The sequence below is a fragment of the Orycteropus afer genome, unplaced genomic scaffold (genome assembly GCF_000298275.1).
Source record: "Orycteropus afer afer isolate SDZICR_OR568_19922 unplaced genomic scaffold, OryAfe1.0 scaffold01295, whole genome shotgun sequence".
Taxonomy (NCBI): Eukaryota; Metazoa; Chordata; class Mammalia; order Tubulidentata; family Orycteropodidae; genus Orycteropus; species Orycteropus afer.
This window is the reverse complement of record NW_006922882.1, coordinates 76,304-87,257: the sequence shown is the minus strand read 5'-3', so window position 1 is coordinate 87,257 and position 10,954 is coordinate 76,304. Positions and strand designations below refer to the sequence as shown.

Below are 10,954 nucleotides of genomic sequence, written 5' to 3'. Positions count from 1 at the left end.
CACATGGCATCGCCAGGAGTTGGAATGAACACAATGGCATGTAACAACCACAGAAACACGTCTCAAATTAAACCAGTATCTGTATTCTCTAGGGTCCAGAATGATGCATAGATTTGTTTCAGCTCAGGGTGCTTTTCCAGCAGAAAGTGAGACTGCCACTCTCAGCCACATCCCTTTCCTTTCAGAAAGCACCTAGCAACCAAACCCGGTGCCTATTTTCCCAGGGAGCTGCACAGACACTCCATCTGCCGTACAGTATACGGTAGCTTTGAATTTGCTGGGGGAGTGTGTCTCTCCCCAGTGAGCTTACAGGAGAATCAGGAGAAAGCAGAAGATATTCTTCCACCAGAGGACCTATATGTATGAGAATAGTGAGGAGAAGGGAACTAGGAGAAGGCTGACCTGAGATACCAACAACCTCTACTGATCGGTCACTAGATGGAAAGTGGGAAATTCTCAATGAAACTGCAGAATAAGGAGCCCCAGTATCACTGGTTCCCACATCCGAGATTCCCTAAATCTATCCATTTGCCAGTTATTCTCTGCCCTTCTGAGCTTTCCTGACTCACTTATGCCTGCAGTGTGTGCATGCTGCAGCCCCCTTCTATAATTCCTCTTCCAGCGTCCTGGCTTCTCGCAATAAGGATGCACACTTTTCCTTCCCTCCTTTGCTCCCTTCCTAGTTTGTCCAGAGTAGGGGTTGTTTCCTTTAGTAAAAACTAAGAAGCTAACATGGCATTTTTCAATTTCTTATTTTGTCCTTCCTTTACACAGCAGCCCTACAGGACCAAGTAGAACTGCCCCATATGGTATCCTAGGCTACAGTTTATAATGGAGCATATTGCCAAGGCTTTTCTTCTACGGAGCCACTGGTGGGTTGAAACCACTGACCTTTAGGTTATCAGCTGAGCACTTCACCCTTGCACCACCATGGTTCTTTCTTTTCTTTATTAAGACTATCCCAAAACTGCATAGTTGCTGCTAAGATTTGAATAATAATCTGCCCTTACCATCTACCAGCTTTTCCCTAAGTTGGGTTTGAATAGTTACAAGAGCGCCAAGACAGAGGTGGTATACTAGTCCATGTTCTCCACAAAAACAGAACAGAAGAGACACCGAGAGAGAATTTTTTTTTTTTTTTTTTTAGTTTAAGGAATTTTACATCATTGTGAGGATTGGCAAGGCCAAAATCCATAATCTAGGCAGCAGATCAGAAATTCCACCAAGACATCTATGTCACATATTGAGACAGAATTTCTTCTATCTCAATGAGCCTTAGTCTTTGCTCCTAAGGCTTCCAACCTATTGGATGAAGACCACCCACATGTGAAGGGTAATCTCCTTACTTAAGGTCAACTGATTAAAGTGTTAATCACATGTAAATACCATCATAGCAACATCTAGACTAATGTATGACCAAATCTGTGCCTAGCCAAGTTGACACACAAAATTAACAATCCCAGGTGGTTAGGCCAGAAAGCAATTTGGTTCCACCATTTCTTCCATGCCATGATGCAGCTCTTTCTCAGTCCTATTGTGAGAGCCTTCTAACCTAAGTGACTCATCCTCCTCCTCTGTATTGGACAATGTTTCCGGACAATTCATAAAGTTGTACAGTAATGTACCAGACAGTGTTTCTCTGCTATTCATAAGGTTTTTCCTGGCAAATTCTTTTAGAAGTGGATCTCCTCTTCCTTTTTCCTAGTCTGTCTCAGGCTGTAAGCCAGGCTGATACTTGTGCACCATGTGCACCCCACTGGGTTTACAACACCAGTGGCACAGCCTCAAGACTCACAGCAACACATCACCACAGTAGGACAAACCAACAGACAAGTTTGTCTCCCTTAGCTGTTGGAAACCTCTCCAATCTCTCCTTACGTGAGTCCCTGTGGCTGACTCCTCACTCTGTCCCGATCTCCCTGGCCTTTTTCCTCCCTTTCTCCCACTTTCCCACTTTGCCACTTGTGGGGTGTGGCCTGGGTTCCCTCTCCTCACCAGTTTCCCTGCGGCTGACTTCACAGGGCAGGCCATTAATTCAACTCCATTGAAAGTCCCAAGGTCGACAGAACATGGAAGGCTGCTGAACAACAACACAGCTATAGGCAGGGTTCAAGCGTGCCATAAGCTAGAGACAATTCCCCAAGGCTTCTCATTATATACAAGAAGCTGACCACATCCCTGAAGCAACTACTCATCTGCTTCCAGTAGATTGCACCATAGAGTTTATTACCAGTCTCATTATGGGGAATACTATATCCTGCTACACGCCACTCAACCAGGCACAGCCAAGTTGACACTCATACTTAACTACCACAGTGGAGCATAAAAAATTATGGATAACACTGAGAATAATGGGAATTCCAGAGCTCTTAATTGTGCTCAGGAAGAATCTGTACATAGACCTGAAGGCTGTTGTTAAAACAGAACAGGAGGCTATACCATGTTTAAAATCAGGAAGGGAGAGCATCATGATTCTATCCTTTCCCCATACTTATTCAATCTGTATGCTGAGCAAATAATCTGAGAAGCTGGACTCTATGAAGAAGAGGATGGCATAAGGATTGGAAGAAGACTCATTAACAACCTGCAATATTCAGATGACACAACTTTACTTGCTGAAAGTGAGAGTGATTTGAAGCACTTACTGATGAAGTTTGAAGACTACAGTCTTCAGTATGGGTTACACCTCAAGATAAAGAAAACAAAAATCCTCACAACTGGACCAATAAGCAGCATCATGATAAATGTAGAAAAGTTTGAAGTTGCCAAAGACTTCCTATTAATTGGTTCTACAATGAACACAAAAGGAAGCAGCAGTCAAAACATCAGACAGCATATTGCATTGGGCAAATCTGCTGCAAAAGACCTCTTTCAAGTGCTGCAGAGCAAAAATGTCACCTTGAAGACTACAACGTGCCTAATGCAAGCTATATGCATGTGAGAGGTGGACAATGAATAAAGACAACTAAAGGAGAGTTGATGCTTTTGTGTTGTGGTCTTGGCGAAGGATACTGAAAAACCATGGACTGTTAAAAGAACTAATAAATCTGTGTTGGAAGAAGTGCAGCTGGAATGCTCCTTGGAAGCCAGAATGGCCAGACTTCACCTCATCTACTTTGGGCATATTGTCAGAAGAGACCATTATCTGAAGAATGATATCATGCTTGGTAAAGTGCAGGGTCAATGAAGAAGAGGAAGGCACTGAACAAGATGGATAGACACAGTGGCTGCAACGATGGCTTCAGGTATAGGAGGGATAGCGAGGAAGGCTCAGGACCGAGCCGTATTTTGTTATGTTGAACATAGGGTTGCTATGAGTCGGAGACAACTCAATGGCTCCCACAAACACAACAACAAGCAAATATATTTCATTACATACATGTTCTCCAGAGAAATGACAGCCAGTGGATTAATGGAACGAGGTAATGAGCCTCACCTGCCGATGTCACCACAGAGGGAAATAGCAAACATTATGTATATTCCTGTTGGAAGAACACAATGTCGTTTCTGGAGTGTTCATGCCAATAAACAAATAAAAAAGTTAACCTTAATTTCAGGATGCATTTACCTATAACTATTAAGAATTACTAATGCTGAGGGTCAGATACATTGGGGCCATTGTTCCATTCTCTGTACTGTTGTATGTTTGAGAATGGATGTGATGGAATCATGCCTTTAAATTGGAAAATATTTAAATTAAAAAGAAACAATTTTTATCAAAGTATAAATGACTACATAGGCCTCAAAAGCAATGGAAATATTGAATAGAACAATGCAAACTGAACCTGTAGTCTTAACCCAAGTCCCCCTGATAGTGTTCCAAGATCAACCAGGTTTGCAGGCCCATCACATCAAACTGGTCACCTTCATGTGGAAAGTCTTCAAAACCATAGAAAAGAATGGGAAATTGCTCAACCCACTCAATAGACTAGCTCTGTTTGATGCAAAGACCAGATGAGGACACCCCAAGAAAAGAACCCTTCTGTCACGTTCAGTCACTTAGAGACAAATGTCCTAAATAAATTCATAGTAGATGCAATGTAACTGGGAATTAAATGAAGAAATAGGCTGTGTCCAAAGAACACAAAGATGATTCCATTACAAAATCCTGTCAATTGGGATTGGCTATGCTAGGGGAAAGATGAGACAATGCGTTTGGTCATATGCAAGGGGAAAGAAAAACTCTCTGACAAAAATGTAGTACTAGTTCATAATAACCTCCAGCACACTAACATTACAAGAGACTTTCAATTCCCTAAATTCAAATTCAAATACACATAAATGTGAGATGCTAGAATCACTGCCAATAAGGTGTGGAACAAGACATGGATGTACGGGACCACCTATACCGTTTGAACCTGATCTGGAGTGAGCAGCCGGTACACAAAGATCCACAAGAATTAGGCCAAAATGAAGGGGAGGTAGGAAAAATGAAAAGAAAGCGAGAACAAAGGTAACAGTGTTGTTGTTTGATGCCATCCCCTCAATTATGACTCACGGCAATCCAACCTACAATGGAAGGAAACACTTCTGGGTCCAGAGCCACCCTCACAATCATTGCTGTATTTGAGGCAATGGTTGAACGCACTGTGCCAACACATCTTCTCCAAGGTCTTATTTTATTTATTTATTTATTTTGACTCTCTACTTTTCCAAGCATGATGTTCTTCTCCAGTGACTGGCTTCTCCTGAAAACATGTCCAAAGTAAGCAAGACAATGTCTCACCATCCTCCCTTCTAAGGAGCATTCTGGTTGTACGTCTTCTAAGACAGATTTGTTTGTTCTTCTGACAGTCCATTGTATAGTCAGTATTTACCTCCCACACAAGGATTCAAAGGCATCAATTGTTCAGTCTTACTGATTCACCGTCCAGGTTTGTCATGCATAGTACATGACTGAAAATACCATGCTTGAGTTAGGAGCACTTTAGTTCTCAAAGTGACATCTTGGCTTTTGAACATGTTAAAGAGGTCTTTTGTAGCAGACTGGTTCTGGTGGGGTAGTGCCTGAGGCATTTCACTTTTAACCAGAAGGCTAGTGATTTGAACCCATCAGCCATTCCTCAGAAGGAAGACTGGGCAATCGACTTCCATAGAGATACCACCTCAGAAAGCCAAGGAGCGGTCGCTATGAGTGGGATTCAACTGGACGGCAAGGTTGCCTCAATGGTAACATCATGATGCTCTGATTAAGAATTCCAAAGTAATTGCCTTACAAAATATTCAAAAGTTTACAGAAGTTCAGAAAGCTGCTGTACAGAAAATCACTATAGCAACCTCAGGAGCTCTGGTAGCCTAGTGCCTAAGGCACTTGACTGCTAACCAGAAGGCTAGCTGTTCAAACCCACAAGCCACTCCTCAGAAGGAAGATGGGGCAATCTATTTCCATCGTGATACTGCCTCGGAAACCCAAGGAGGGGTCGCTATGAGTCGGGTTCGACTCGACGGCACGTAACAACAACAACAACAGCATAGCAACATCAGGAGTTGGACCACAAAAAAAAAAAAAGATAACTAATTAGGAGATGTAATGGAAAATATTCCATTCACAACACCAGCAACCTATAAAATATGCTTAAATAAAACCTAAGGGAAATGTACCATACTTTTATAGGGGCAAGTATTAAAAAAAAATGCTACTAGACAGGAGAAAGGAAGTCTCCAGTAAAGCAGTATGTTATGTTTATAGGTGGGGAAGAGAATACTAGAAAGTTGTCAATATTGTTGTTTGTTGCTGTTGTGTCAATTCTGGCCCATGGTGACCCCATGTGCGTAGAGTAGAACCACTGCATAAGGGTTTCAAGCCGTGACCTTCTGGAAGCACATCTCCAGGCCTTTCTTCCAGCCACCTGTGGGTGCATTCAAACAACCAATCTTTGGGCAGTAGTTGAGGGATTATAACTCTGCCACTGAAGGCCACCTAAAGATGTCACTGCTTCTTAAATTATTTATAAATGTAGATCCTTACCCTAAATTTCCAAGATGGCATCCATTCTTTGGCTGCTGTTTCCCCAGCTCAAAATTAACCCTGAGGGATTAAAAAAAAAAAAAAAAAAAAAAAAAAAAAAAACTAGGAGAAGGACTGAAGATCGAACAATATCAATACCAACAGGCAAAGAACTAAACTGAGTAAGCTCTAAGGGCTACTAAGTCTCTGTTGAACTAGTAGTAGTGTGTGCATGTGGGGTGTATCCTGAAGTTGAGACAGGTCTGTATCCTGCAACCGAAGGTGGACAGCAGATTCAGGTGGAGGAAAAGTTTTGTATTTCAGCCCTTGCTACTTCCCAGTGTTGCTTGGGACAAGGGACAATGAATTTTGACTGCTCCATTGCTGGCATCTGAAGCAGCACCTTAGAGGACAAGTGGCATTACCATGGGGAAAGAATGAACAAAATATAAACATTAGGATTAAACAGATGCTTCAGAGACTGTGCTAATAACCATTTGGAACCTATCTTGGGAATGAGGACTGGCCTTTTTTCATAACTATTATAATGAAGTAAAATATAATAGGGAAATCAAACACAATCAGGGTAGGGACAACCTCCTGAAACATTGGAGCACAGCCCTGATGTCAGCCAAGGAAGTCCCAGCTATAGCCATCAGACAAGGCTCACTCTCACTTTGTCATTGGGGTTTTGAGAGTCTTCTTGGAGGGCTACCTTGGTGAGAGTAGGGGAGAGTGACTGAAGTCAGATTCCGGACAAGTCCATGCCCTGAAAGAAAGCAGCGTGAGGTCCCTGAATGAGGTTGGAGGGCAACCACCCCTGGAAACAGAGTTCCACACAGTCAATATCCTCTGGACCCCCAAGATGGCAGGAATCCCTGGGCACCCCAGGCTGAAATGGCTAGAAGAGGTGTACTCACAGTTCTACTTTAGGCATCCAAGGGAGTGCAGGTCATTTGTCTGAGGGGCACAGACAGAGGTCAGCAGAGTGATGTCCCAGGACGTAGCAAGAATCAAGGTAAGATGCTGAGGGCTGAATGATGATCCAACCATAAGAGAGGGCTTCCCAGAGGCAGGCAACATCAGAAGCCCTTCCCTCAGAACCCCTCCCCTCAGAGCCCCGCCCTTCAGAGCCAGCTCCTCAGTGCCTGACCCTCAGAACCCCGCCCCTCAGAGCCTGCTCTGCAGAGCCCCGCCCCTTAGAAGCCCACTTCACAGAGCCCCGAGATTCAGTTGGACCTGGAAGGCCCAACACATGGCTACTAGGCTCAGGCTACCCTTTAATTCAGACTAGGGTTGCCACAGAAATAAGGGCCTTGTTCTGAAGTTAGCTGAGTCAGCTCTAGAGGGATGTATCCCAGGTCCTGCCAAGTGTAAATAAAAGGTCTCCATGTGACTTATATGGGAATCTGTGGTTCACCTCCCACACCCAGGAAAAGAAGGAGCCTCACAGAGCTCCGCCCCTGCTGTGAATCAAGGTAGAACCTGGGTGGACGTGGCCGGAATGGATGTCACCATGGGAGGCTGTGAAGGGTGAGGCCTTGGTCTGAAGGGTGCAGCCATTGTCCGGCTGAGGGAGGCATTGCAAGACTTGTCAGGGGACAAGGTGAACATCCTGAGTTAGAAATTCTGGGCTACACAGACTCGGAACACAAGAGACCCAGTACCCAACCACAACATACCCCCACCCCGCTGTCAGCTGCGGGAGGCCTCAAGCTTGGTTGTTGGGCCAAACACCCTCTGACGTCGGCCTCAGTGTCCAGTGGGATGAAAGCCTTGATCTGAGGCTGGTGGTCTCAGGACAGTAGATGGAGAAATCTTATGCCCTATATGGACAGGGCAGTGTTTCATTCTATTGTGTCTAGGGTCCTTATGAGTCAGAGCTATCTGGACCGCACCTAACAACAATATATGGAACATATGGATTCAAGGCAATGACTGAGAATACTCTACACCCTAGTACACAGGGGTTTCCCAGGTCTTCTCCCTGGGATTGGCCCTAGGAGGCTTGGGGCAGGACTCGAGTCTGTGGTGCCCCTTCATTTTATCCTCAAGAGTCTCTGGAATTTGGGGGCCTTGGTCTAAGAGGATGGTCTTCAAACAAAAGAGGGAGGATTTCCAGGCCATTCCAGAAGTCAAGGTAAGGACCTGAGGGCTGCAGGAATCTTCCATCCCATACAAGGAGAGCACCTACAAATCCTTTGGCCATGGGCGACCATGGATAGCTACCAGACAGACATGTACCTCACAGCAGAGAAGTGATACCTTTGTTTTGAGGGTGTGGTCACACATCAGGAAAAGGCCAAGATTTCGTTCCTTCTTGGAGTCAAACTGAGGGGCTTGACTGAGGACTGGTGAGTCCATTGACCATAGAACCCCAACATATACCATCACCACTGGGTGTCCCTTGCCAGGAGTGGTGGGCTGATGCTCCCCTTCATTTACTTCTGGTGGGTTTTGGGGGCAGGGGTTGAGATATTAACATCAGAGAAGCTGAGGGAAGGAGACACAGGCCTTGTCAACAGTTGACATGATGGTCCAAAATGTCTTCTGAAAAACAGAAGCCCCAGTGATTTCATGTGACATCAGACCCAGCAAGCCACAGGCAGGTCTATTAATCTATGACCTAAAGCTCACTCTCACTTCCTCTGCAGGGTTCTCAAGACACTCATCATGCCTTGTGGCCAGAAGGGCTAGCTCCATGCCCATGAGAAACACCAACATGTCCGAGGTGAATCCCAGGGTTTCCAGGGTGCTCAGGCCGTGGCAACAGAGGAAGGGGGGTCCCCCTCTTCCTTGCCTGCTTTGAGGGATATCCTGAAGAGCTCCCCTGTTGCTGGCATTTTGCAGGAGTCTAAGAGAGCCCAGCTACCACCACTCCTGCTGTAGCTCTTCTATGTAAAATATCTGGTGGAGGTGCCAAGAGCCAAGATGAGGAAAGTCCCAGCCCCTCCCAGGTGCCAAACTCCACTGAGAGCTCAAGCAAAGATCCTCTAACCAGGAAGGTGAGAATTTTGGTGGAGTCCCTGATGGAGAAGTATAACATGAAAGAACCCATTAACAAGGCAGACATGCTGAAGATTGTCAACAAAAAGTACAAGCCGCACTTCCCTGATTTTCTGAGGAGAACCTCTGAGCACTTGGAGCTGATCTTTGGCCTCAAATGAAAGAAGCCAACCCCAATGGTACCTCCTATGAGCTCATCAGCAAATTGGGTATCAGTAGTGGAGGGATTTTCAGGGCTGACATCGAGATGCCCAAGGCAGGGTTTCTGATGAATATCCTAGGCGTGATCTTCATGAAAGGTAACTGGGCCACTGAGGAGGAGATCTGAGAATTCCTGAAAGTGTTGGGGGTCTATGTGGGAGGTGGCACTTAATCTTTGGGGAGCCCAAGAAGCTCCTCACTAAAGATGTGGTGCAGGAAAAGTACCTTGAGTACCAGCAGGTGCCCAATAGTGATCCCCCATGCTATGGATTTCTGTGGGGCCCACGGGCACATGCTGAAACCACCAAGATGAAAGTCCTGGAGGTTTTAGCTAAGATCAATGATAGCGTGCCCAGTGTCTTCCCTGATCTGTATGAGAAGGCTTTGAGACATGAGGCAGAGAGAGCCCATACCAGAGTTGAAGCCAGGGCTAGAAATCATGGCATAGCTAGTTCAGTTTCCATTGCAAAGTCCAGCATCTCCTCCCATATCCATATCTTGTGAGGTCTTAGGCAGACACTTCACTTTGCACTTGAAGATAGCTGTCAATCTTCTAATTAGTGGAGGTCAAAGTTGAGCTGAAGGGAAATAAACAGGTATCTTCTTTTATTCCTGTTCTACATGAGTTAATTTGGATATCGACATGTTTTATGGAGGATAGTTTTTAGATAATATCCTTTTATTGCAAAGTTTATTTGCTTTATGTTGTATGTTTCTGAATGACATGATTTATACATTTATTTCTGCTTGTCAATTTTAGCACCGTTTTTGTATTTGTAAACGAAATAGAAAAACCTTCACTTTTTTTAATGTCCCTAAAAAACGTGATTGTAATAGTAATTTTTGTTACTATGGAGAAAAATGCTTAAAAAATAATAAAAGGGTAAAAGGTGATCCATTTTTAGTTTGAATTAAAATTTTTTTCTTTGAAATTAAAACATACATAGATGGATGTGTATCGTTCATTCAAGAATGCATGGTAAATTAAAACATAATAAATTCCTACTCTTATCAACTGCCTGTTTTCTCACTGAAATATTAATTGAGCATGTGCTCTCCAGAAGACACTCTGATAGAACAGGGATTGCTCAAACATGTTATTTTTGTTATGTGCCGTCGAGTCAGACCCGACTCATAGCAAACCCTTGTTGGGTTTCCGAGGCAGTATCACTATGACAGTAGATTGCCCCATCTTCCTTGCGAGGAGTGCCTGGTGGGTTTTTGAACCCCCAGCCTTCTGGTCAGCAGTCAAGTGCCCTAGGCACTATGCTATCATTTAGAGCCCAAGAGCAGCTATCACGTAAGAGGTGGAGATACACTCTGAGGCCTAAAGGGGTGGAGGTGTGGGCTTCCAAATGAGAGCAAGGGGCAGAAATGCCCTGAGGTAAGACAGTTTTGGGGTTGAGCCTTTGGGAACCTGCAAGACCCTGAGTGGGAGGTCCTTTTAAATTAGGCTGCATGGAGGGGGTCAGGTGGAGGGAGGGTGGGGCTTTTGTGAGGGATGTGGGGCTCTATTGTAGCTGTGGGAGGTGTGTGCATGGCCAGATACTCCCATGATGTGTCTCAGCATTGAGATACTGAGCCTGGAATGGAGAATGGTTCTTCACAGTTGCTCTGGGACTGTGGGTAAACCAGACAGAAATCTCCACCTGGGCCTGACTGGCTGGAGTCCTGTGCTCCTGTCCCAGTGCACCTGAACACATGCACTAACTGGGTGTTTTATGCACAGCATGTCCAAGGAGTTTCTCAGAAATACAGGGGACACTCCATTTAAATCTGAGTCAAGAAGCCATTGGACTA

General features: G+C 44.7%; 1 pseudogene; it reads left to right on the top strand.

Annotated features, from left to right (window-relative positions):
* Nucleotides 1-8,620: 8,620 nt before the first annotated feature.
* LOC103213109 lies at nucleotides 8,621-9,658 on the top strand (annotated as a pseudogene).
* Nucleotides 9,659-10,954: the final 1,296 nt, after the last annotated feature.